This window comes from Carlito syrichta, unplaced genomic scaffold (genome assembly GCF_000164805.1).
Source record: "Carlito syrichta isolate Samal-C Ts95f unplaced genomic scaffold, Tarsius_syrichta-2.0.1 Scaffold90456, whole genome shotgun sequence".
NCBI classification, from domain to species: domain Eukaryota; kingdom Metazoa; phylum Chordata; class Mammalia; order Primates; family Tarsiidae; genus Carlito; species Carlito syrichta.
The window spans coordinates 63017-88393 of record NW_007034552.1 but is presented as its reverse complement, the minus strand read 5'-3'; the positions used below and the strand labels follow the sequence as shown (position 1 = coordinate 88393).

Below are 25377 nucleotides of genomic sequence, written 5' to 3'. Positions count from 1 at the left end.
CAACTCTACCTTATACCTAGGTAAACAATAGTGAACAGGGAAGTCCAGAATTCTGATCATGGGGGTTTCCAGGATGTTCTGATGTTGCCTTTTCTACAGACCAGAAATGGAAGTGTTTTATGCTTATCTTAAAGTACCTAGCCTCTCCCCTTGTCTTCTACACCCTCCAAGTTTCACAAAGCCATACCTACCTACTGTATAAGTAGACAAGTTTATCATCGGGAGAGGTGAGTCATCAACATGGCCCACTATTTTCACAAGGAAGAAGGCAGCGCAAGAGAAAAATATAACTTGTCCTCCATGTCACAGCACCCCCTTCCAAGTCTGGCGCTGTGAACAATTTTCTGACCTGAGCCTTGCTTTTCTATTATACCTATCTTTCTCAGGGCAGTTTTTCTCTTGAAGAACTATCTAAGCTATCCATGTGGGCATCTGTGCCTACTCTGGCCATTTAAACCAGTTAAAAAAAACAACACTGGGTTTGTCTAAGACAAAGCCAACCTCTGAAACCCTCTTAAAGAGAAAAGTTATCAACCCAGCTTCTTACTTTGCTATTATCAGACACTTGGTCTGTCACCAAGTCAAACCACAAGGCTAGCAGGTCCAGTGAGAACAGGGGCAGTCACCTTGGCATGAACATCTTGACACTTAAGTTGTTTAGGGGTTTTGTATACTCCTTCATTCCAAGCATTCCCCCTTACCTCTCTGGGGAGATCTTCACTGCCCTTGCCTCAAGCTCATAAAAACAATACCAGATCTTTGGTTGGTAACTGTCAATGAATTTTTGCTTCCCCAATCAATTTTTATTGTAACTTCATAATTATGACCTGTTATTCTCAACCACTACCCATTGGGCCCAGTGGCTATTCAACATCTAGAGATTTGGGATCAATCTTCAGGGTGTAAGACAGTACTCCTACACAGCCATGAAGAACATTAAATATGACTCAAGTAGATGACTCTTATGTACATCTCTTGTTTTGAGTACTTTCCTGGGCTACCAACTCATATCCATCTCTATGTGGAGGTCCTAGATCTCATAAGTTTAGTATGCACAAGAAAAAGTATTTGTCCCAAACTTTATTCTATTCTTTCTCATACTATCTGGGGGCACCAAAAACTACCCATCAGGCTGGAAAAACCATGGGTAATTCTAGGTTTCTTTTTACCTTCATTCCCCATACTTAATCTATCAGCAAGACCTATTCATTCTGTTTCTAAAATATATTCTAAATCAATTCACTTTTCCATTTATACTGCCCTGTCTTAGTCCCAACTACATATATTTGCTTCTCTGTAAGCAAATTATAGGAGATGACGATGACAATTATTACAAAAGAGGAATTACTCATGTTGCTACACTGCTTCAAGCTTTTCCTTAGCTAAAAGGTAAAACCCACCCTCCTTACCGTAGACTTCAAGGCTGTGTATAATATGGATTCTGCCTCTGACTCTCCCTTTCACCCATAAAAGACGAGCCACCTTGCTTTACTGTGGTTCTTCAAATATGCCAAGGTGCTTCTGCCACACAGCTTTTACTTGCCATATTCTCCATCTCAAATAACCTGCTAGGACCGTTAAGTGTTTAAAACCTAAACAAAGGGGGGCAGGGAGAGGGGTGATGTGTCATCTTAGAAAAATTCCTGACCACCTTATCACTACCTCCACAATTTCTGTTGTCATCTCATTTACTCTGTTTCCTTTACAGTACTTATCATTAACTAAAAGCACCCTGACTCTGACAGAGGGGCCCAAGATTCTACTTCTTTAGACCTCATATGACTGGACTTATATTCAGGCACAAAGGAATGCTGTCTTACTCCTCCAAGAATAAATGCACCATCAAACTTTAAGGAGTGCATTTGCTGACAGCCTCCACTCACAGCTCCTTTGAGATTCACCACAGCATTTGAACTAAAGTCATACTCCTGGAATAAACACTTTCAAGATTGTGCATGGCAGAAAGTACCGGGAAGTTTCTGAGGGACTCCTCTGCAGGAATTCTCTGCAGCAGAGCTTCCTGTTGGAATTGCCAAGGCTTTCTCAGAGATGCACTGCAGTCTGAGGTTGCTCGTATCCCAATTTTTCTACCCCTTTTCTCCTATCACAGGTGTCAGACGAGCATCATGATCTGAAGACATTCCTTGCCTATGTCTGCTCCTTCTTAACTTTTTCTCTCATAGTTTTACCCCCAGTAAGCTTCATACTTCCAAGTCTGCCTGGAATCTATTTTCCAGAGGACCACTGTTGATCACAAAAGATATCCAAATGGCCAGGGAAGATACTTTATATATATATTTTTTTCATTATAGATAATATATCTATAATGAAAGGAAGAAACCCTAGAAATTTAGGATATAATGTAGACATTTTTTTTTTGAGTTGGAGTCTCACTCTGTCACCCAGACTGAAGTGCAGTGGTCGCTCCCGGCCACCGTAACCTCGACTTGCTGGGCTCTGGCGATCCTTCCACCTCAGCCTTCCAAGTAGCCAGAGTTACAGACATGCGCTACCACGCCCGACTGATTTTTTGATTTATTGTAGAGATGAGGTCTCATTGCCCAGGCGGGTCTCGAACCCGCAGGCTCAGGCAATCCATTCACCTCAACCTCCCAAAGGCATGGGATTACAGGCTGAGCCACCGAGCCCGGCAATGTAGCCATTTTTATTTAGCAGTCATTTTGCTTGGGTCTCACCCCTTGACATTCCCCTGCCGCACAGCTTGCATGGCCCACACGGCCTTTTACCCTATAATCATTAACAAGAAAAATACTTTAGTTTTAGAAACCAGTGATTACACAGAATTTCTTAAATATGTCCAGTCTTGCTAACAATTTATCTTTTAGGCTTTTGTATTGATACATTGCTATTAGTTGCCTGTGAGGACCTTCAGCACACCACTGAGAGCCTTGTTTATTGGCATATTGTTATCATATGACCATGGCAACCTCTAGCCCACCACCTGAAGTCATGAGACGTTGGTTGATGCCTGGTGATGTCAAGATACTAGATTCATGTGACTACTATGGAAACCAAATAATACAATTCGGGACCTTCCTTTTGACCCAGACCTCTACCAGGTCTAAGCCCCCTTTGCTTTAAAGGCCCTTAAATACACCTAAGTTTCCAGCCTTCCATGCCACACTCGCCTGAGTACCAGACCCCTTTCCATCTGTGAAAGGTGAATAATAAACTTTATTTCCTTCTAATTTTCTCTCTGCTGCAATCTTGCGTTATTCCCTTGGCATCGACCCACCTTGCCTCAGTTTACCCTTTCATATAATTTGTTAAAAAAAATAACTTTAGCAAGCTTGGCACAACAAGCACTGGAGTTATCTAGCACCAATGCTTCAGCACATGGTAAAGTTGAAGGTAAGATTTTACTAGGGCGCTTACAAATTTGGTTTGGAAAGGCAGATTAAAATGAAGAGACTGTTTTCCAGTTAGTTAACAAGAGTAATTAATTAACACGTGAGCCCTTTACTTTTGACCGGGAAAAGAGTTAATAGTTCCAGTTTAGATCTAATTTGAGAGAGATTTACCATAGAAAAAGGAACATGAACTTTAATATATTTCTTTCCCAGCCACCTCCTTGAGGGGTGACCGGTTTAGCCAGCATGTGTGGCAGGGAAGGGTAAGGGAAGGAGGCGGTACACGTGGTTTGTCTTTGCTCTTGCTAGTAGGGCCGCTGCTGCTGGGGGTTATTAGGCAGTGGGGGAAGGGAGAAGAGGGAGACTGGAGGCTAGGGTGGGGCAACAGTGTCATAGATGGCCATAGATGCCAGCCCCTCCTCTTCAGGAACAGGTGAGGGTGAGAAGGAAGAGCAGGAAGGGAAACTGATCCAGGGTAGAGTGGCAAAAGCAGATTATGAAAGACAGGAGAGGTAAATTGTTTTTGTAAAGAACATTCTTTGTAAAAGCCTAAAATGGTATCTCAGTCACTCACTGCAATTTATATTCAGCTATAGTGCTTTTCACTGCCAAATTGTTAACGACTTTAAAATCCCCTTCCAGGCATAAAGATAATGTATCCAACATAGGATAGATAACAAGATGACTTTGTTTAAAGTATTACTAATTTTTTTTGTTAAACTTTAAGGTAACATTTCCCCTGTCAAGGCAGAAGGCCAATACCACCCCATCCTCCCACTCCTCCCACCAAAAGCGGAGAGGTGTCAATCTCCCATCTCCAGGGTGGAGGTTACCTGGAATCCACCGTCTAGCAAATCCATCATTGTGAAGGTATATGAGATCTATTGTCAAAACAAAAGGGACAGTTTTCTCTCATTCCAGTTACCTGTTTTAAGTTCTCTTGTTCCTGCAATTTAAACTACAACCTGACAAAACAATGAGGAGCCAGAACCCAAATGGAAGCGGCCTCGCACTGAAGCAGAGGTTGAGGACACTGAGGACGACGTGCCCTATGTACCGTGGACAGCGTTGGCAACTACTGCTGCAAAAGCTGCTGCAGCAGATGCCAGGGAGCTGCAGAGGAGGAGCAGCAGGACAGGAGCAGCCAGCCCTGGGGAGATGAGGATGACATCCCACTGGGCCCTCAGTCCAACAGCAGCCTCCTGGATCAGTATCAGCTCCTCAAGGTGCTGACGCCCACAAGGAGTCCACCAAGGAGAGGCAGCTGGAGGAAGAAGAGAAGATCCTGGAGAGGGAGGCTGAGGGCCGAGCCTTGATGTTAGTGAGGGAGATGGCCAAAGGCATCATGTATGACAACCCTGTCAGAACCAGTTGAACCCCACCCCGTTATGTCCTGAGCATGTCTGCAGAGTGGCATGAGTGTGTACGGAAGAAATACCACATTCTGTGGAGGGAGATGGTATCCCCACACCCATCAAGAGCTTCAAGGAAATGAAGTTTCCTGCCACCATCTTGAGAGGGCTGAAGAAGGGCATCCACCACCTGATGCCCATCAAGATCTAGAGCATCCCCACCATTTTGTCCAGCTGTGACATGATAGGCATTTCTTTCACGGGTTCAGGCTAGTGCTCATACTGCCTGTCACCATGTTCTGCCTGGAACAAGATAGGAGGCTGCCTTTCTCCAAGCATGAGGGGCCCTATGGCCTCATCATCTACCCCTTGAGGGAGCTGGCCCGGTAGACCCATGGCATCCTGGAGCACGACTGCAGCCTACTGCAGGAAGACAGCCTGCCACTCCTGCCCTGCACACTCTGCATAGGGGGCATGTCTGTCAAGGAGCAGATGGAGACCCTCTGACATGGTGTGTATATGATGGAGCCACCCCTGAGCACCTTATGGATTTGATGCTGAAGAAGGTAGTCAGCCTGGACACCTGGTCCTGGACAAGGCCGATGGCATGATGTACTTCGAGGGCAATAACCACACCATTTTCTCCCACTTCAAGGGCCGTCAGCAGACCCTGCTTGTCAGTGCCACCATACCGAAGAAGATCCAGAACTTTTCCAGGAGTGCCCTCGTAAAGCCTGTCATTGTGGAGTATGCGGGGACTTGTCGGCCTGGATGTCGTCCAGGAAGTAGACTTTGTGAAAGAGGCTAAGATGGTGTACCTGCTTGAGGACCTGCGGAAGACACCCCCACCTGTGGTCATCTTCACAAAGAAGGCAGATGTGGACCTTACCATCCACAAGTACCTGCTGCTCAAGGGGGTCGAGGCTATAGCCATCCATAGGGGCAAAGACCAGGAGGAGTGCACCAAGGTCATCAAGGTGTTCCAAGAGGGCAAGAAGGATGTCCTAGTGGCCACAGACATGGCCTCCAAGGACCTGGACTTCCCTACTATCCAGCATGCCATTAACTATAGCATGAGGAGATCAAGGACTGTGTGTACCACATTGGCTGTACAGGGTGCTCAGAAAGCAGACAAAGCCATCACCTTCCTCAACAAGACCTGTGACAAGTCAGTGCTGAAGGATCTCAAAGCCCTGCTGCTAGAAGCCAAGCAAAAAGTGCCGTCCATACTGCAGGTGCTGTACTGCAGGGTCGAGTCCATGCTGGACATTGGAGGAGAGTAAGGTTGTACCTTCTTCTGGGGCCTGGGACATTGGATCACTGACTGTCCCAAACTTGAGGCCATGCAGACCAAGCAGGTTAGCAACATTGGCTACAAGGACTACCTGGCCCTCAGCTCCATGAATTTCTGAGTTGACCGCCTTCCCTCCTCTCCAAGAAACCCCGGTGCCCAGGATTGCAGCCCCCACACACATACACACACCAGCCCACTGGACAGGAAACCAGTATCATTGGCCTGACTGGCCTGGGTCTGGCTGCCTGTTTTTGTGTCAGCCAGAATCACTATTTTTGTTCCTTTTACCCCAACTGCTATAAAGCACAAACTTCTCTCTCAGCTCCCACCCCACTACCCCCCCAAAATAAATAAATAAAATAAAATCAACTACAACCTCACTACATGTCTCCAAACTAATGTTTTCGGTTTTTGTTTTCCTTCAGACTTTCTCAAAGTAGCTATGTTTCCTTGTTAAAGTCATTACTAATAAAACTCTTATAACTGTCTATAAATTCTTATCACAAACCCCAAAGAAACGTGAAGACAAGCTGCAGGAAATGCCTGGACTCCTATAGTAGGTGTCGACCCCACTGGGGTAAATATTTATAAATGTATTTTTACCAGACATCAAAGCCCTAATATGTTATAACAGCAGCTAAAATGGGCTTCATTATAGTATTATTAATTCTAATAGTATATGCTTGTACACCGTGCTTTGTATACAGATACTAAAGATACTTAGCAATTCCATCAGTCTCTGTCCTAGCCAGTCACTAGCCAAGGACAGAACTGGGCTCTCAGAGGTAGCTATTGGTTTGGAGGCCCCTCCCCAGCTTGTTTTGCACTAATTAACCTTTCTATTTAAGTATTTGACTCTACCCATAGGATCCAAGTTAACCTAATCAGCCCTTCATGACCTTCATGACACACTGACCTCACTACCATGGCAGCAGTCATGTGACTAACCCACGCATCTGTCTGCTGTCCATCACCAGATGTCAGGACCTGTGCTTACCTGTCCCTCCATGATGATGTGGAGCAGACCACTACCAATCATCTTAACAACCTGCTCCCATCAAAGGGGAAATTTCAAAGATTTGACTTCGAGCAGCCATTTGTCATTGTCTTGTTAAACTCTAGTGTGTCCACATGATTCTTTGACCTATGGCTGCCATGTTTGTTAGCTTTGGCTCCCTCCCCTACCTTGGGGAGGTGAATCTCTTTCTCTCTCTCATTCTTTCTCTTTCTAATTTACTTTCTAAATAAGCTCTATTTTCCAATCTAACTTCTGTGCAATTCTTTTCATCTTTTATGTGGTACCAGATCGTGGACCAGACACCAGACCCCACCCCTGCAGTCCTGACCTAACATTTGGAGGACTTACTGGGAAATTTTTAACCTAACACTTTCCTGGATGCCAGATTGATAACTAGGATTAAATTCCAGTGATAGGTCCGAATACAAAAGGAAGAGTGATAATATCCCAAGAAGCTATACAAACTCACCAGCCAGTAGTAGCAGGAGCCCTCCAGGCCTTAATTTCGAGGATGTTTTCTCAAAGGACCAGGCTATAAAACTTGGGAGTATACCTTCACAACACCTGGCAATTTAGAGGATAGCGGTTATACCCTATAAGGATTTAGAGACCTGTCACTTCAGAAAGATTTTAGAGGTTTAGAGTAAAGGAGAGTAATGTGACAACCCCTCCAGACTATAACAAGTTGTGGTAGAGGATGTAAAGTTCAGGAAAAAGGAATCACAATGCTTGGTAGTTTCCAGTAATCACACATTTCAAACATAGAAATGCTGCTTTAGCCCATACAACAGGTAGCACAAACCGCTGCCAGTTCTGAGATGAGCCCAGAGTAGAAAAGGACTCCATAGTAGATATAGGCTGTGATACAATTATCCTTGATTCTTGGGCTACACAATCCAGCAAGGTGATGGATATACCTATTACCTGGTTATGATGATGGTTTCACAGTATATGCAATAATGTGTTCAAACTCAAATTACATTAAATGCATTTACATAAGTTATATTTTAATAAAGTTGTTAGTAAAGCAGCTCATAAACTAAAAAAAAAGAATTATCAGTAGCAGAACATAGTACTGTATGGAATTTATGTCAAGCCCCAATGAGAGAATCATAGTGCAATCCCCTAGGAATCAAGAGCAAGGACATATCATCAACAGCAGACAGTTAAATCTGTTTAAACAAATGATTCATATGTTACCAAGCCCTAGTAGAGAAGGAAACCTTAACTACATGCTACCAGATGACCACACATCAGGAAATTCCCATTAGTGCTAGGGTCAGTTAGAATTATTAGATCACAAATTTGGCCAAACCCAGCATCAATTCATCAAAAGATGAAAGTGGAACAAACCAGGACTGAACCCAAGTAATACCAGAGGACACAAGTAAGGCGTATAAACAGACAGCCAAGGCTCCCATGTCACCTATATTTGTTGTTCCATGGATTCACACCTGTGGATATAAAGGCTGTTATGACCAACTGAAGGAAGAAAAGAAACTACAAGTTTGACTTATGAATGGTTTGGTCCAGGGTGTGCAAGCTGAAGTGAATGGCAGCTCGTTAATAGATGCATTCAGGATTACTTTGACATGCATTGACAAGGCATAATTTTCCCAGTGGAAAGACTTTGAGTATACACCATGTAAGAAATAAACTGAGGTGAGACTAGAACTTCTAGGAAGTTTCAGATGACTCAGCCAGCTGGTCAGGGGCATGGGAGAAAAAGGGTTGGAAGATCAAAGGCAAAGTCACCTAGGGTAGATGCATGTGGAAGAACATATGAGAGTGGGCATAAAATGTAAAGACTTGTGTCACATGTTGAGACCTACCAGATTTCATTCACCATGGGATAGGCATTCAACTAAGTAGACAAACTGTAACTTAACCAGTTGGTGTTAGCAGCCTTATCATTGGGCATCCAAGAACTGCCATGTTGGTCAAATATGAAGATTGAACACAGTAGAGGATAGTGGTGATGATGACTGTACAAGGCGCCAAAAGCATGGGTTCCTAAATACCAAAGCCAATTTAGATACCATCATGTATGAATGTGTAATCTTCCAGCAATAGAGACCAACAGTGAGCCTCTGATATGGTCACTGTCCCTCGAGGCTAGTTACTTAGTAGAAAGTTAACTCTATTAGGCCCTTTCTATCCCAGAAGGGCCAGCAATAAATTCTAACAGGCATAGGTACCTATTTCAGGTATGAGTTCAGCTGTCCTGCTCAGACCCTCAGCCAGATTTCTGGGGACCTAGAGACTGCTTGATCTATAGCCCTAGAGTCCCACACAATATGGCATCTGACTAGAGAACCTACCATATAGTGAATCACTGGTTGTATCACATATAATACCTGCCTGACAGAGTATTGGAATGGCCCATTTGATGAGTCAAGGTCAGAGGCATTATCCTAAGAATGTGAAAACATCTCCAAGGATACATTTTACACCTTAATCGGATCTCTTTGACCAATCCAATATGAAAATCTGAAGGACATGAGAACCAAGGGTGCAAGTAGAAATGGTCCCACTAATATTTACTTTCAATGACCTACTAGGGAAATTTCTCTTTACAAGTCTGAACTCTACAGTGTTGGGGGCCCTGGTCCCCAAAGGGGGTGCACCTTTTCAGTGAATGCTGCAAGGGTCTCAGCAAAGCAACAAGTGCTTTCAGGACACTTGAGACTCTGAGTCTAAGAAGCATCAGGTGATGCTTATCAGGTGCTGGTGAGGCCCATTGCATAATGGGGGCAGGGAAAAAAGTATGAAATGTATGTAATTTATTTATGTGCCTCTAGATGCTAAATAAGGAAGAACAGCCATCCAAGTCTGAAAAGTATTATTGCCACGGGCTCAGATATCTCAAGAATTAGGGTTTCATTCATATTAAGTAAACTAGGGATATCAACAGAGGTGACATCTGAGGGCAAAGGAAAGTTAGTATGTATCAAGGAAAAGTGAGGAAATAAGCACTAGTTGTGGTCCTTAGAATAACTGCAGTAGTAAAGGATATACATACTCCCACTAACTCTTCTCTTAGCTTTTCTTCAGTCGAAGACATGCACTAGAACCTCCTAAGCATGCATGGAGAGTCAGACATACATGGTACAGGGGGTGGTCTGTGATAGCCAGATGCATGCCATTCAGACCCTCAAGCCAATACCTATAAGGAGTGCAATCATCTAACAGCCTCCAACTATATCACCTTTGGGAGCCATCACAGCATTTGAGCTGAGGCTGTCTTCTCCACAATAAGTCCTGCAAAGAATAGCAGGGGTCTTATTGCCCAGCCACCTCTGTTCAGTGGGGGAAAACTCCTTGATAAAAAATGTATGAGGTGATTCTCCTCTGTGGTCTGAGTCAATACCCACATAATCCTTTAACAGGTATCACGATTGCATTGCCGTTTAGAGGAATTCCCTGCCTATTCCTGGGTCCCTCCCTCGTTTTAGCTTTCAAAACCATAAGCCTCTTGCACTTCCTATTCCAGAGGATTCAAGCGACACATCCAGTGTATAATCAGTACCTTGGACAGTACCCAGAACAGGGCTAGTATTTGGTTAAGTGGCACTTGGTGATAAGACAGAAAGGAAGAAGACTTCTCCAGCTGTCACTTTTTTGTGATATTTTGGCATATATGGGTAAAAAGCTACTCAACTTATCAAGAATAGATGCAAATGTTTGGAGTATAGGAGTTGTGTTTGTGCTGGATACTGCAGAGATTGGAAGATGAGTTGAACTTATGTGGGTATTCTCAGAAACAGTGGCATTTTGCCTTGATGGATATGATTCTAGAAGAGTAAAATAAGGAATATAGTGGAAGTAATAAATTCCCAAACAATTTCCGACCCCTGTAATCTTGAAAGTACTGGCCAGAAGAACAATCCTAAGAATCTGTCTCTCAACTCAAGTATGTCCAGTTTTTTCCATCGGAACCCAGGGAAACCCTAGTCATAAGGGTAAGGTATCCACCCAGTTATTGACCTCTTAGTTATTCAGACTACTTACTCAATAGGCACCTACCAGTTTGTAGATATGAGTTGGACAGGCCAATATTGACTTAAGAGTACCTCAAGTTCTGCTTCTAATCTCTCTGGATAGAGGATTTTAGTCAATTACAGTAATTTTCCCTATGCTTTCCTATTTCTGTGGCTCAGAATTCTTCCTACCTTTGGTTCCCCAGAACCAAGTCACTGTCACATAAACCAGTACCAGGCTAAACTCATTCTGGTCCCTGATGCCTCCTGCTTCTCATTAGCCTCCTAGAATTATAAGATGTTGGTGTATTATTTAAACAGATACAGAAGTCTTGCTGTGTAAATTCAGGTTAAATATTGCCTTGCCATCAATAAAGTCCTCTTAAACCTAGATACTTAGTCAGGTTTGGTGGCTCAGCCTGTAATCCCACGCCTTTGGGAGGTTGAAGTGAGTGGATTGCCTGAGCCCACGGGTTTGAGACCCACCTGGGCAGTCGAGACCTCATCTCTACAATAAATCAAAATTAGCTGGGCGTGGTAGCACGCACCTGTAATTCTGGCTACTCGGAAGGCTGAGGTGGAAGGATTGCCGGAGCCCAGCAGGTCAAGGCTGCGGTGGCCGGGAGTGGCCACTGCACTCCAGTCTGGGCGACAGAGTGAGACTCCAACTCAAAAAAAAAAGAAAAAGAAAAAAAACCTAGATACTTGCTTAGTCCCATTATTTCTTTGAAGACAAGACATACTTTGTCTAGTACTTGTTTGAGAGCTAGGAGACATCCTCCAATTTGAGATTGAATATCATCCTAGTCTTTCTCTGACTAAATTAGCTTTCTTTGCTATTGTACTGGGGTTTCTGGTTGCTTGGGATTTTGCTTAATAGTCTGTTTATTTTGAAAGGAAGAATATGATATGCTTTAGCATGAAGACGGTGTGGCATAAGAAAAATGATTTTTGTGGCCTCTGATGTGGTATAGCATGTGAATGGTATGTATGCCTGTTGACTCAGAGATGTAGCAAAGAGTACTCAAATAGTGGCTAAATCTGCAGAGCCCAGCTTCAGCATCACTCTATTCAGGAGGGTGGTAGGTTTATGAGGTTTGGGTAGTTCTAGGTTAGGCTGATAGTCTCTCCCATCACTCTCCCTACCACAGATAACCAGAACAAAAGATATTGTTGTATTCCGAAGCCTGGTAGACATCTTTGAGCTGTAAGTCAAGCAGGGCTTTGCCATTGCAACAACCTCAAGACAAAGGCAGTTCACAAGACAAATCAACTCATAGTTATTATTCCAGAATCCCAAGAGTTTAGTCATGCCCCTTCCAAGACTGACCTGTCTGGGAATGCCACCAACTAAGTCATTTACTTTGGCTAAACATGCCAATGGGAATAAGTTTTAGCCTTGAGTACATGTTCTCACTTTCTAAAGTGGCTGGCACAAATTTTTCCTCTATTACTACTAAGTGTTCTGAAAACTTAGGGGGATTCCACCCAAAGTCTGAGAACTGTGACTGAAACCAGTACAACTTTGAGAAAAAAACACAACATCTGAAACTGGGATTGCATCCTTAACACCAGTAAATACCAGACCAAACAAACAAACAAACAAACAAAAACTCTTGTACAAAGTCTACCCTGGAGGTGATAGCCTTTTTCCAAAACATGAAGCAGAACCTGCTATCTGTTGGTCTTAGCAACAAGAGTCAAGGATCAGCTGTATGGCTTTGGAGAGTGACTTCTTTGTTACCAAGACCCTGAACCACAACTTGAGGCTGGTAGTGCATAAACAAAACACATTCTAAGTGCTTTTCAATCACCTTCCACTACCTGACCAAGAACATAAATTTAACAATTTTCACATGGAACCAGGAGTTAACTAGAAATATAAGGAAATCCAGTATGTGCTTCAACATCAGGCACCCTCTTCATTGACATGTCTTCAAGGTCAGTATGAAACAATACTTGCAGTGGGGATGAATAAGTCTGATCTTTGGATCTGACTTGCAACTGTTGTGAAGGATTCTTCTTGTCTTTCAAGGTAGGAGACTACAAGCTGATCCAACTCCTGGTAGAACAGATTTGTGGCAAGCACATCACTGTGCTCAAGTCTAATGTCAGCAAGCAGAGCTGGCAAGAGGCCTCGGGTAGCCTATGCCAGAAGTACTATAGGATAACACGAGAGGAAGCCAGAGAACAATGAGAGACAGCTTTTCTGTGATACGCTGCAACTGTGACAAATAAAGCAAGAACCACCAGCCAGTCAGGAGGATAAGGGCTGCATGTAGAGTCTGGCTGCTGTATTTCTATGTAGTAAGGCTTGTTTTGTACTTGGAGCCACATGAACCAAACTCAGAATCTCGGCTGAAGACAGACAGCAGCTGTCTGTGGTTTGTGCTACTCAAGACCAGAAACAACAACAGATTGGCTTTGGTATCTAAGAACCACATGCTCTATCTGCTGGAGAAACTGTAGCAGATAACCACCAATATCATGTACAGGCTGGCTCCACAGCCCCATCAATGCCAACTTTGACCAGGCCTACTAATTTAGCCCTGAGGCTCCAACGATGTCCTAGACCACTACCATTTTTGCTTTTCCCCTTTCTTGTTGTCATATCAGCACAAACATCCAAGCCCTGATCATGGGAACCACAACATGTGCCTAGAACCATGAAGGTCTGGTGTTTCAGGGCTGTGGCAACAACTATAAGTTGGTGCTAGAGAACATGCTGTATACACTTAATACTGTCTCACTTCCCAAACATCTGTTCAATGTATGTGGTAGAGGGCAGGGAGAGGTAGTCTAAAGAATAAGTGCACAACTCAGGTTTTCCCTTCACTAACTCCTAGACCATGACAGACAAGTATGACATAGGTAGTATACAGTCTTCTGTGGCAACCATGGGAATGTCTCTCAGATCTGATCACAGGGAGTGTGAATATTGTCCCCCACTGCTATACTCTAAAATCCATCACTATATTTTATCCAAGGCCAAACTTCTCATGGGTACCCCTAACCAGTGACTGACCATGGCAGGGGTACTACTGCAGCTCTTCTCCTGGGAGATGTGAGACTCTTCACATGCCTCTTTGGCTTAAGAACACGCCTTAGGTCTGCATTGCAAGGCAAGTTACTTCCACCCAGCTCAATTTTTCTTCCTTCATTTCTTTAGTCAGACAGCTCTCCCAGACTCTTTGGACCCTCCCCATTTTCCCAGGTACAACCCAGTAAGTTTACTACATATTTCATCCAGTCTTGGCTTCTTTCTTGCAGGACCTGGACTATCTAAGTTTATAGAATTCATTATACTATTGGGCACTGAAGAAGTAATCTAACATAAAAATCTTTCCAAAAAGAACACTTCTCAACTTGTTTTGAGGATGGAATAACCCTGATATCATTATCTAAAACAGTCTACAAAAAGACTCTAGGCCTATCTGCCTCATAAGCCTGAATATTGCAAGAAATCTTTGACCTTTTAGTGAAATCAGACCCAGGTAGCATGTAAGCAATAACATAACATGACCATGTGAAATTTAAGAATTTCATGATAGTTCAAAATTTTTTAAAGTCATTCATTAATTTTATTAACAAAATAGAGAAGCCATCGGTAGATACAGAAAGCATAGTAAAATTTAATACCAATTTGATCATTTAAACTGGGAATAGAAGAAAATTTGACTTGAAAAGATATACTTAAAAACCTACAGTTTATATCATCCTTGATTATGAAATATCACTTTCCCCCCTAAGATAGGAAGAAGGCAACAATATTATCACTTATATATAACACCATATTAGTGGTCATAGCCAGTATAAGACACGAACAAACATATTTGCATATAATCACATCTATATGTACAAAAATATTTTCTACTCTATGAAAGTGAGCAAGCAGGCAGGAAGCAGCAGGGTCAACTTGAGTTCTACTCATAGTCTCTGCCTCACTGAGAGGAAGGAATGCAGGTTCCTAAAGCCCTTCACTGTACTTCCTTCCCCAGAGTCTAGGCACAGGCTTGGAGGCTTCAATTGCAGTGCCTTTCTATAAGCTTTCAGAAATATCTCAAGTTCTCAAGAGAGCAAGCAGAAAGTGCCAAGAAGGAAGCATGGTCCTGGATAAGCATGGGCATAGGCCAGTCAGATAGGAATGCTTTATTCGAAGGCAGCCCTTCTACTGAGATCCTAATTAGCCAGCTATGGGTGAGCAAGCCTCAAAATGGATGGGCAGAAACTTGTGATTAGGTAAAAGTCTGAAGATGCTCCTAGTTCTAGCTCCCTGGCCTCTCCTCAACGCCCCACCTTGGACTTGCTTCATTCAAAACTTTGATGCAGAAGAGGGGACCTCAACCTTGGGCCCTGGGATCAAGGTCTTCTTCATACCTCTCTCCCCTCAAAATCCTCTCAGAGAAGTAAGCAAGGACTCTGGGAAAGGCCCACTGGGATCCCTAGGGATCTTGGTGATTTCTCTACTTACAGTGTAAGGTTTCTTCCTACTGTAACCCTAAACCAAAATTAATCATTCACATGTGACCATAAGAATAGATTGGCATAACATAATCTGACTCTGGCATAACATCACATGACAGGTACACAAGGAAATAAAAAAATACTTTATACCAAAATATTTCTCTCTGACATATTTTGAAATGACCCTGCAAAGTTGTCTCTTGGAGAAATTTGTATCAGTATAGAATCCCTTTCCTTGAGGATTCCTGGAAGAGCTGAACACGTTTTGAGACATTTACCACCTATTCTCTCTGAAGCCTGCTACTCTGAAGCCTGATTTCAAATTTTTTAGACAGAGCTTAACTTTTTCGACCAATTGCCAATCACCTATGACCTACAAACCCTCTCACTTGGAGATGTCCTGTCTTTCTGATCCAACCAACATAAACCTCACACGCATTGTTTTGTTTTTTGTTTTTTTTGAACTTCTATCTCCCTGAAATGTGTGTAACCAAGCTGGAATTCAACCACTTCAGGCGCATGTTCTCAGGGCTTCTTGGGACTGTACCTTTGACATTCACATTTGGCTCAGAATAAACTTCTCCAAGAATATTTTGGCCGGGCACAGTGGCTCAAGCCTGTAATCCGAGCACTTTGGGAGGCCGAGGTGAGAGGATTGCCTGAGTCCAGAGGTTTGAGACCAGCCTGGGCAACTTGACAAGACTATGTCTCTACAGTAAATAAAACAATTAGCCCGTTGTGGTGGTGCACAACTGCAGTTCCGGCTACTTGGAAGGCTGAGGTGGAAAGACAGGCTGAACCTAGCAGTTCGAGGTTGCAGTGGCTGTGAACATACCACTGAACTCCAGTCTAGGTGACAGAGTGAGACCCCAACTCAAAAAAAAAAAAAAAGAATATTTTGACAGAACTTGTAATTTTTCTGTTAATTCAAATTCACCAAAGGTGAGTCTTAGTAATTGTAGTACTACAGCAAGCTGGGAGTTATTATTAGTCCAGTTACAACCAGCACTGGAATACTGGTTGTTCTTGAATTGCCTTAGTTCCAGATTACTATCCTGAGAGTCTGTTCTAAGGTCTCACACTGAAAGCAGAGTGCAAAGTGGTCTATTTGAGAATTAACCCCAAAGAGCAGGAAGCAAGGAGCAGGAAGACTCAGAAGGAAAGAAAGCATTATGGAGACTTTTTCCATGAGCAATGGAAGCTTGATCTCAATGAAACTTCCTGAGAGTTGTATAGAATGCCTTGCAGTACTATAAGTTAAACTTGAGAAGCTGGGGCTTTAATCTAATAGATTTTTGTATTCCATTTGTAGATTACTAGTAGGTATTAGCCTAAGAGCTATCAGGATGTTCTCACTGGAACTAGATCTGGGACAAAAATTGGAAAGTTTCACCTCAAACATAGTTCCTATGTATCAATCTTAGCTTCCATGAAACTACAGCTGAAATTGGGTAGAGGATATATGGCAACAGACAATAGAAGCATCTGCTATAACTTAAAGTATTTTAAAATACTTGAATTTAAGTTAAAGACTCTTTTTACATCTTACCCGTGTTACTTTTTCATGATCTTTATTAGGGTAATGTTGAATAAGAAAGTGTTCTCAACCATTAACAATATGTAAACCATTCACAGAAGAAATTAAGTTGGTTATTAGGATGTTGTAAACATTACAATGGGAAGTATTTAAAGCCAAGGACTTTAGTTTTGGTGTAAGGGGAGTCATAAAATAGATTCCATCAAAATTGTGATCTAAGAGATAGGACAGCCTTATTAAAGAGAACAATTAATGAAATAGCATCATTTGTATGTTCCCAACATCTACCTTTATACTTAGTTGAAGTATATATGTAAAGTCTTTAAATACATAGAAGCTAGATAATTTACCCTATCTGCACCAGGAATGAAAGGAACTTACTAGATAATTCAGAGAATAAAACTACTGAGGGTCAATGTGTAAGATGGAGAATCTGCTTTGGGACTGGAGTGTATTACCTACAAACAGACTGAGAATGGTTGGCTCCATGGTGGTTTAGCAGAGAGGGGAAAGGCTCTGCACCCTCAGGTTTCCCCAGTTCCCCAGTTACAAAAAAAAAAAAAAAGTATGTGAACTTTATGTTGGTTGGACCAGAAAGGCAGGGCATCCCCAAGTGAGAGGGTTTGCAGGTCACAGGTAAATTCAAAGATTATGATTGGCAATTGGTAGAAAGAGTTAAGCTCTGTTTAAAAAATTTGAAATCAAGCTTCAGAGTAACAGGCTTCAGAGAGAATAGGTGGTAAATGTCTCAAAAGGTGTTCAGCTCTTCCAGGAATCCTTAAGGAAGGGGATTCTATACAGATACAAATTTTCCTAAGAGACAACTTTGCAGGGTCATTTTGAAATATGTCACAGAGAGACATATTTTGGTATAAAGTGTTTTTTATTTCCTTGTTTATCTGTCATGTGATGTTATGCCAGAGTCAGATTGAAAAGTAAGCTACATTATATTGGGTTAATCAAAACCCATCTGATGAGACTCTCTGGTTGGCAAAGCATGACTCCCCAGGTCTCTTAGCTAAGAATTTGGGCAAAAGAAAAAAAAAGGTCAGAATTTAGTCCTCAAGATAAAGGCACAGGCTGAAGAGAAAACATTTTAGTGATAGGCTACGAAATAGTTATCCCTTGAGTAATTTGGGTACCAAAGGTAATTATAAATTTATGGAATTTGCCAGTACCTGATAACTGCTTTGGAAGTCTGAAAGAGGATAACAAACAGAGCAGCCAACTATCAACCAACTCAGGGCATGCATGATAGCCAGAAGGCCTCCATGACAACCTTGAAAGAGACTCATGTCCTAAAGCTAAAGAGGTATATTAGTTAGGCTCTGGGCCTGAAGAGTAACAGAGGTGCAAAAAGAAACAGAATGCATAGTACTAGCAGGTCTCCTGTGCCAAAGCTAAGAACCCAATAAGAAGTAGGACTTAGATCTGTGTCAGGGTTATATAGATAAGCCCAAGAATACTGGCTCATATTTCCCTTGAGGTATCCAGGATGGCAGAAGTAGGCCCTTAACTCCTAAAAATGGAATGCCTCTGCCCATTGCCTGAAAATCATGCTAAAACCTTCTTTGAGGTAGATAACAAGATGTTTCTTGTTATCAAGATCTTTCTTCTTTTTTCATTGTATCAAGGCAAATAACTAGGATCAGCTCCCAGCATAACCTACAGAAGGGAACTATAATATTTGCTTCAGGATTAAGTAACTTGCTTGCTGAAAGATTTATGTTATACACACACACACACACACACACACACACACACACACCACACACACACACCCCAGCAGGAACTGGAAACTAACTCTTGAGGGTGTTAGAAAGGGAGAAGCCTAAATAAGGGAAAGTTTAATAGGATGGAATGCTCTCTGTGGTTAAGGATTTAATATCCTGAAAATGACACCTGAAACTGGAGTTACACCTCTGAGATTTCCCCACTACCCATCCTTCCAACTCCAAGTATTGAATGCTATAATGGCCTTTTAAACAAGTGAGGTAGAAATTCTAGAACTGGCCTGTTACAGTGGCTCAAGCCTGTAATCTCAACACTTTGGGAGGCCAAGGTAAGAAAACTGCTTAAGCCCAGAAGTTTAAGCCTAGGCAACATAGCAAGACCTCATCTTTACAAAATAAAAACAAACTAGGTGGGCATGGTGGTACACACTTGTAAGTTGCAGCTACTCAGGAGGTTGAGGTGGGAGGATCGCTTGAACCAAAGAGATTGAGGCTGTGGTGAGCCATGATTATGCCACTGCATTTCAGCCTGGGTTGCAGAGTAAGATCTTGACTCAAAAAAAAAAAAAAAATTAGAGAACTGCATCAGCATAACAGAGCTATAAGGCCCAAATGCCCAACAGGGTGGGAGTGCTCTAATATGGGCACATTCTTATTGAGAACACACCAACTATGTTCCCTCTGGGTGGGCTCAGAAGACACATTCTTCACTAAGGTAATGAGGAATGCATTTGAGGAGGTACAAACAATTGTCTATAATCTCAGCACTGGCTGTATTCTGTAAGCCAGTAGTCACAATGGAGATACTACCATAAGACAGAGCTCCCTAAATGGGGATGATAGAAACCAGATTGGCATTTAGCCTTTAGAGGTTAGGTGAATATAATTATAACAGGCAATAAGTCTGATGTAGCCACTAGTGTATGTGACTTGTAAGAATCTCTGACCATTGCTAATGTATCATGTTCATAGTAGGTGAAGAAAATGGGCCATTGACTAGAGTGTTTGACTTATAAACAAATAAACAGCTGGTAAGAATGATGGTGTCATTCACAGCAACATGAAATAATGATCCTACATGCAGTTTATAGATTTAAGCCAGTTCTTAGACCCAGAACCCATTGCTTGAAGATTAGAAACTGGGACCCATTGAAAGATGACTCTGGACTGCTACTACAAGTATACAGTAGGTATTCCTCCAGTTACACACCCAAAAAATTATATGGCCATTTACTAGAATTGTATACTGGAGAGCCACAAGAGGCTACCACTTCAAAGTCTGAGCCAAAGCTCATGCTGAGAGACTAAAACATGTTATCTTGCTTCCTCAGAAAGGGGCAGTCCACAGGTCCAAGATATGACCTCCACCCCATGAAGTGTTGTTTCAATTCCTGAGTGCATACTTAAGATGGATCGACTTGAATTTGGCAGGACTAAATTGGTTCCTTGGCCTGGTTTTAAGGGCATATAGGGAGGAGCAACTTTAGGCCTTGAACTTAGTGTTTCCTGGCATATTTGTTCTAAGTAATGGAACTGCATTGTATACCACATTTGTGATCTTTGTACAAACACAATGCATCATGGCAGTTATTTATAAAGATCATATAGATCTGATATCTTCACTTTCAGCTGCTTTGCTAGATGCAGTATCTTTATTAATACCAATGATATGCTCTTGACATATTTCATGTACTCGATATGTTCTAAGAACACGTAAACATGTTCTTTCCAATCCTCATTGAAGAAGTATATTAAAGGCAGTTTACACTTACATAGGAAGGACAACAGTACAACTTCACAGCCTTGCAAGTCTTTTAATGCTCCTGCTCTCTTGGTACATAACCTACAGGGATCTTGATCACCTTGATATAAGACACTATTAATCCTCTGTGTTGAGAATGTCATATTAATTGACATTCTCAATTGAGAAATTAGTTGATAATGTCATATTAATTGACAAAAAAAGCAGCAAGTTCTACCCTAGAAAGACGTAAACATGCCATTTGTGAGAATTTTATAATTCCTGTCATCTGATGCATTTTGGGACCTCTCTAAGGTAAAGAATAAATTATTGCATCTTGTGCCCTCCCTCCTCTACTTGTTATCAAGAAAAGTGCAACATTCAGTGAACTTGTTTAGATAGAAGCAGCATATCCCACATTTAGGAACATTATGCTCACACATGTGTCAGGTTATACTGAAGGCTTTTAGTTTCAAATGGGACCCAAAGAGATAGCTCTGTAGAATATTCAAGCCGTGGTGCCAACTGTTTTTCTACTTTGTCCATGTAACCCGACCAATTCAATGATGCCAGAGTTATCTTTATTTTGTTCACTTTTCAAAATGTTTATTTTTTTAAGTTAACATAGAATAAAATAGACTTTTGTGTGTATGGTTCTATGAATTTTAACATATTCCTATAACCACCACCACCAAGATATATACAGAAAAGTTTCATCACCCCCATGAAACTGCTTTTCAATCTTTCAAGGGCTTTGCAGAGGTCACGCACAGTGTTTCACAGGCTAACACTCGGGTCTCCTTCAGTTGTGCATTAGATAAGGAAAATTCAAAGCCTGGTGCCTTTCTTAGGACACAAAGGAAGAAGATGCCAGAGATATCTTTAATATAAAAAAAAGGCAATAGGGAGTAACTAGCAAGCCACAGTATGAGCCCTAAAGTTTTTAGAATGCAGTTATGCCATCTATAGCATAGAACTATTCATCAGTCATAAAACAGCTTTGACATCCTGCTGGGGCCTACTAGAAATTGAGGTCATGGCTTTGGGATATCAAGTGACTATAGTCAGTGCTGGCCTTCATGAACTAGGTGTGGACAAACTCACCAACTCATAAGATTGGGTGGGCACAACAGAAATTGTTTAAATGGACTTAGTATATTCAGAGAAGAGTTTGAGGTCCTGAGTGTACAAGTTACGCAAGCAGGTAGTCCTGACCCCATATCACCTACCTCCACCCCAATCCTATCAGTTCATGCCTCATGGGAAACAATTTTCTACAGTCAACCAACAGAAGGAAAAACATCCAGCTCTAATTTTACAGACGTTTCTGTTTAGTGAAGGTGCTGTGACTGCATAATTGAGGAACTGCAATAAGAAATCCTTTTATTGTAGAGCTTCAAAGTATGTATCTCATCAGTTTTAAAGAGAGAAGCAATGCAAGGTAAGGATATGCAGGTATTTCTAGGCAAACGGTTTTGTTATTTCAGGTGTCTGGAAGGAATGAAATTTTAAGAATGGATACAAAGGTCTGGGAAGGAACAAGTGGTTGGACCTATATAAGGTGTCACAGAGAACAATCTGTGTGTCTTATGTCAGCACTCAAAAGTCATCCAAAGAAATATTGAACAACCAGATGAAAAGATTGACTTTTGTCCATTTGAAGTCAGTCTACCTCTGTCATTGACCACCCTAGTGCTTCTTCAGGTGACCTGTGGATGAAGTACTCATGGGGCAGGAATGGAGGCTATACATGGACCTGATAGCATAAACTTTCTCTCACCAATACTTATCCAGCTACTACTGCTGAATAGTGAGCTCTGTCTTTATTATACCATTACACAAGATTGATCAGCCACTTGAGGACCTGTTGAATACTAGGTCCCTTCTATCCCAGAAGCAGCAATGCATTCTAACTGGAAATATGTATTTGGGATATGAGTTCACTTTTCCTGCTCACAGTATTTTGGCCAGCAGCACAATCCAAAAGCTCACTAAAGTTACTAAAGTGACAAGAAATGATGTCATTTATATAACTGTCTTACACTAAGGAATCCATTTTATAGTGAATAGATCTAGAATAGGCTAACGGTCCTACCAGATCTCTAGATATCTATAAGCCTAACAAGATGGTGAAATGACCTCTTAAAAAACCAAGGAACCAACTTGGACACAGACTCCTGCAACAATGGGTCACAAATGAAGTATGTGCTTAAAACCAATGGCTTTTATGAAGCTATATCCCCAGTAGCTGCAGTATGTGGGTCATGGAGGAACGATGTAGAAGGAGCATCCCCTATCATAATAGACCCATGTGAGGTATTTGTGCTTCTCTACCATTTACTTTTAAGCTGTTGGACTTGAGGTTCTGGTTCCCCAGAAGGGAACATGAAAGAGGAATGCCTCTACAGGAGGTACAGTGAAGATGATGGAATATTTTACAGCCATGAAGAAGAACACAACTACGGTCTTTGCAGCAACTTGGATGGATTTAGAGACTATAATACTCAGTGGCTTATCACAGAAATGAAGAACTCAGTACCACAGGTCCTCACTCATATGTGGACCCTGAACATTTACCATAATATTATAAGAAGGGGATTGACTGTAGCTGGAAACTGCTGGGTATTGGGGAGCACATAATATCCATAAGGGTACCTGATCTCAAACCAGGCAAAGTGGGGGCCAAAGGGAAGTCCAAACTTTACCTGTATGATGACCACTTATATACTTAATCTTGAATTGTACTCCACATCTTTAAAATAAAATAAAATAAAATAAGAGTCTACTAAATCAGAATTGATGGCAGTAGGCCAACAGGCAAAGGAAGGGCTTAGTATATGGGCAAAAATAGCTGACTGTTATCATGAAATAAGGCTGCTGCTACATATTGGGGATACAATTGTCTGGACAGCACAGGATGCTTCTTGGTGCTTACAAGCTTTGGATAACTCAGTAGGTAATCAGTAAGTAATCGCAACCATAGCATAATAAGAACTTATTAACCAGGACTCAATTCCTTTGGAGCAGTGGTCTTTGGGTTATCCCAATAGGCAAGGGATGCAGCCCAGCAAAAGTACAGGCAGGAGATAAAGGGAACGTAAAATGAATGGTAGTAAAGGAGGAGATTAGTATTAGTTATCACCTCAGGAACACTTTGGGCAACAGGGACTGTAGCTCATCCCACTCATACACCTGATGCAATTTCATTGTTAAGCATCTATGCTTCTCAGTATACTGGACTCTAGGATGTGACAGGGCAGTCAGTTTAATCTCAGAATAGCATGTCATAGTAATGTCAGAAACAAATTTAGATAAAGCCCATAGACTTATTTTCATGGCCACCTTTCAAAATTAATAAGTCGCATGATCAGCTTCCTAGGTCTGTTTAGTTACAAATTACTTTGTATAGAAAGAATGATGGAAAAAGTGCAAAGTGTAGTTCTGTGACTTGATTTTTCAATCAAGTTTATGTTGAGAACAGTGATGATCTCTCTAGAAAGGCCCCCACAGTGGTTTAGCAACAGGATTCTGAAAGCATTAGATTTTGTGTAATTCGGTGGGTGAGGTACTATTAAGACTTTAAGAGCTTTCCATATTTCCTTTTCTTAATATGACTTTCTAGAAATACAATTGCCAGTTCAAAAGATGTAGAGATTCATAGGTCTTGTCACAGCATGTCATCTCTAGACGTCTGGCCTTTCATACCTTTGATTATGAAGGTAACAATTGTACTGGTCTCTCATCAGCATTAATAGAAAGATTTTTTACTTTCTCCCCATACCTGCAACAGAAGAGTCTAACCCTAGTGAATACTATCTCTATACCCTGGTAGAACCCAGTAGATAAATGAGCCAATGATGGACCCAGTTCACAAGTAGAAGCAACAAGAAAATATTTTTACATCTTCGTATCCTTGTCAGCCTGAAAATTATTTTAAGAAATTTAGGTCAAGTAACTTGCTAGAAGTCAGTTCTTGCTTTTGAATGTAAACCCACGTCAATGACTAGTTACTGGTATTTGCATAAATACTGACCTTGACCTGAGTTTTTGTGTTCACACCTTACATGTCAGGCTGAATCATACATCCATTAGGAGACTCTGAGTGAATTAATACTTCATCTTCTCTGGAAAGGCAAGGCACTCATGAAATCAGGGTCAAATAGAGTACCAGAAACTAGTGGTCTTCTCGATGTTTGTTCTTCCCTTCTGTAATAATAGTTTTACTCTAGGCAAACAGACATATAGCTAAAGACTACATTATAGTCTTTTCCAACCTCCTGAAGCTAGCTATAGGCACATTACTAGGCATTGGTTAATAAGATGATTAGAAGTGATAATTACAAATTGAGTCATTCTCTGAAGGTGTATGCTTTCCTTTTCTTCTATTCTAGTTTGGTAGACTTGTAATTGTGAAACAAAAGTCACACAACTTACCTTAGATCATCTTAACAAGGTAGAAAAATTCTGGGTGAACAATAACTCAGAGCCTCCATATCAGACTGAATTGTTTAAGATTAGACTGTTAGAAGAGAAGAAGTTCCATCTTTAAGCTGCTATTGTTATTAGGACACCATCTTGGCCCACTATCATGGGTCTTATCTTCCTGAAATTTAGATAAGGACACAGAAGCCTCTCACTACCCTCCAGGGGCAAAACCTCTCTCTCTGAACTGATAGTAGGCACCCAAGATCACAAGGGTGGACACCAATGGGCTGCTTAAGTTTGGGTGATACAGTGGTTTGTAATGAAATTAATTGGGTGGGCTCTTTTTGAGACTCAAGATTCTTTAAGGGAACCATCCAAAGCTTACTATGAAGAGTCTTAAGAAATCCAGTCAGCACTAGGAAATAGCAAGCACATCAAGATCCGAAGTAAGTCAGCCTTGGT

At 41.7% G+C, this 25377-nt stretch overlaps 1 pseudogene; it reads left to right on the top strand.

The window, feature by feature from the left end:
* The first annotated feature begins 4395 nt into the window (after window positions 1-4395).
* LOC103260938 lies at window positions 4396-6135 on the top strand (annotated as a pseudogene).
* The last annotated feature ends 19242 nt before the right edge of the window (window positions 6136-25377 follow it).